Source organism: Peromyscus leucopus, unplaced genomic scaffold, assembly GCF_004664715.2.
Source record: "Peromyscus leucopus breed LL Stock unplaced genomic scaffold, UCI_PerLeu_2.1 scaffold_839, whole genome shotgun sequence".
NCBI classification, from domain to species: domain Eukaryota; kingdom Metazoa; phylum Chordata; class Mammalia; order Rodentia; family Cricetidae; genus Peromyscus; species Peromyscus leucopus.
The window spans coordinates 56,831-60,000 of NW_023505771.1; the positions used below are offsets into that span (position 1 = coordinate 56,831).

General features: G+C 50.2%; 1 pseudogene; it reads left to right on the plus strand.

The window, feature by feature from the left end:
* Nucleotides 1-1,634: 1,634 nt before the first annotated feature.
* LOC114710529 overlaps nt 1,635-3,170 on the plus strand; it is a 6,190-nt pseudogene continuing 4,654 nt past the window's right edge.

Here is a 3,170-nt window from a genome sequence, read left to right on the forward strand (position 1 = left end):
CGCTTGTGACCCATGAAGAAGGAGCCCTGGAGACAGAGGTGTGGCAGGCACATGGACTCCTTTGGTCACTTGGCACACACCTCAAGGACCCCACACCTCCGGCTCCCACCTGTGGTGACTGGCACAGCCTGTAACCCAGACCTGCCTGTAACAGCCTCGCACCTAGACAGATCTACACTCACGGTTATAAGGCTGATCTGGTCCTAAAGACTTTTTGTTTGTTTGTTTGATTTTCAAAACAGGGTCTCACTAAGTAGCCTTGGCTGGCCTGGACCTCGATCTGTAGACCAGGCTGGCCATCAAAACTCTCAGAGATCCTCCGCCTACTTCTGCCTCCGAGTGCTGGGACTACAGGTGTGTACCACCACACCGGGCCAGACCTTTTCTTTCTGCCTCCGAATTGTGTAATTCAGTCCCTCTGAGCCATTCTGAGACCTGTACATTTACAAAGTTTTAAAATAGTATGGAAATACAACGTGTACTCCGTGAGCTAACGTTAGCAAATAAGATGACAGAGCCGCCGCGGGAAGATGGCCTGCTGTGCAAGCCTGAGCGCACACAGGGTCAGAACAAGAGGCGCTGGGGAGGTGGCTGGACTGTGAGAAGCTCGCTGCACAGGCGTGAGGCCTGGGTTCAGACCCCTAGAACTCAGGTAAAAAGCTGCGTGTGGCAGCAGGTGCCTGTCCTGGAGAAGCAGAGAAAGGATCCCCAGGGCGGCCGGGCCAGTCAACCCAAGTCCCCAAGGTGGGCTGGAAATGAAAGCACCTGCCACACAGTCGGGACAACCTGAGTTGTGGAAGGAGAGGGTCTGACCTCAGTACACACATGCACGCACTTACGCACACTTATGCACACAAATAGTGATACTTTTTTCAAAAAAAAGTTGGAGATGGAGAATGGTTGAGGACATCAAATATTGATCCTCAGCACATGTACCTACATACACAAACATATGCACATGCATACACTGCACATACACCAAGATTGGAATAAAAAAAAATGTTTAATTGGCAATGACCATATTATCAATAAAATCAGATTACTTGGCACGTTGCAGCCCACAGCCCAGCTTGTGCAAAGGTACAAACATGCTTGCCTTTCTGAGATAGTGTGCTTACAACATTAGATGTACATGTAAAGACTTGGCTCTCAACCGGGCGGTGGTGGCGCATGCCTTTAATCCCAGCACTCCGGAGGCAGAGGCAGGTGGATCTCTGTGAGTTCGAGGCTAGCCTGGTCTACAGAGTGAGTTCCAGGACAGGCTCCAAAGCTACACAGAGAAACCCTGTCTCGGAAAAAAAACAAAACAAAAAAGACTTTGCTGTTAGAGGGAGACAGGCAGGAGGATTCAGACCAGCCTGGGACCAGAGTGAGACCCTGCCTGAGGAAAATGATCTTGGCGGAGGCTGCAGCTCAGCGGCCAGCCTGTGCTTTCCCTGCACAAGACCCTAGCTCTGAACCCAGCACTACAGAATAGGGTGGAAAGAAAGGGACAGAGCCTTAGCTTTGGGCCTGCTCCCTGTTCAAACCATCTGAGCCCTTAACACACCACCTCACGCGTCCGCTGCTGTTAAACAAACCAGAGCCTGTCTGATTTGTTTGCAGGTCACACTGTTTTTCTCTTGCCCCAGTGGTGTGGACACTACCACACGCCCTCCACACCAGCGACGGCTCTTGCGTGTATTTTCCAGTGTTTGTTCTGTCAGAGAGTCCGACAGAGCCGTAGTTCCTCCAGTGCTGGCCCGGAGCTGAGGGACGAGCGCGCCAGCAGACATGGTGAAGATGACCAAGTCACAAGACTTTCCAAGCTTTACCTGCCACACTGTCACAGGACGTACAGCTGTATCCACTGCAAGAGCCCATCTGGCCAACCATGATGAGCTCATCTCAAGGCAAGTGATCCAATTCAAAACCGTGAAACAAGGCTTGCCCACGCCTTTAATCCCAGCACTGGGAGGCAGAGGCAGGAGGATCTCTGTGAGTTCGAAAGCCAGCCTGGGCACAGAGTGAGCCTCAAAAAGAAAGAAAAGCCATGAGGTAATGACAGGTAGAACTGGTTGGGGACAGCAGGCTTTGGTGACTTGTGACAACTGCTATTTGCCAAGATCTGTCACTTGAGCCAGTAGTGAGAGTCAGGGTGCCATGGACGGCCATTTTTCTGCAGCATGCCAGGCATGTCCATCATGGGAAGGGTCACAAAAGTAATTTGAGAAATGGTTTTGAAAAATGGTTTCTGGTCCACAGAAGCGCCTCCCTTTAAGCAATAGTAGTCTCACTATGCAGTCCAGAGCCGGCCTCGAAATCAGAGAGCCACCCCTGTCTCCGAGTGCTGGAACTGCAGGCGTGGGCCAGCCCGGCTCGTCCTTCTGCGCTGTCAGCCCACAGGTGTGCTCATGTTTCCTGTCAGGTCAGATGACCTGTGAGACAGAGTAACTGTCCCTGAGTCAGTCATCTCACTGCCCTTCACAAACTTCTCATCACTGAGGAAAAGCCCTGTGGAAAAGCCATGGAGGGCTTGTAGAATCTGCAAGCAAAGAAGAATGTAAGGCTGAGGGCGTGTAAAACACTAGAGATGAGTGTTAATCAAACTGAAAAATGAACGTAGAATAATATTCTTAGTCTAGAAAACCACTCCAGGGGTACTCCTTTTAAGCCTGAAATCTGTATTTTATTTCCGGTTTTTTTTTTTTTTTTTTTTTTTTTTCCTTCTCTGTGTAGCCCTGGCTGTCCTGGAACTCACTCTGTCAACCAGGCTGGCCTCGAACTCAGATCTACCTTCTGCTCTCCCAAAGTGGGATTAAAGACATTCACACGGTGACTCTGCCTGGCTGAAATCTGTATTTTCAAATCAAAACCTATCTGGGTGGTCTGGGATAGCCCAGTAGCAGAGTGCTGGTCTGGGATAGCCCAGTAGCAGAATGCTTATGTGGTGCCAGCATCATGAGCTACCTGTTTTTTTGAGACAGGGTCTTTCCCTGAGCTTGGAGCTCTCGGATCCAGCAAAACCTCAGGGATTCCCTGTCTCCTCCCCAGCACTGAGATTACAGTGCATGCAGCCGTGCTCAACATTCTTTTTTTTTTTTTTTTTTTTTGGAGGGGGTATCAAAACAGGGTTTCTTTGTGTAGCCCTGGCTGTCCTAGAAACTAGCTCTGTAGACATCCTGAGTGCT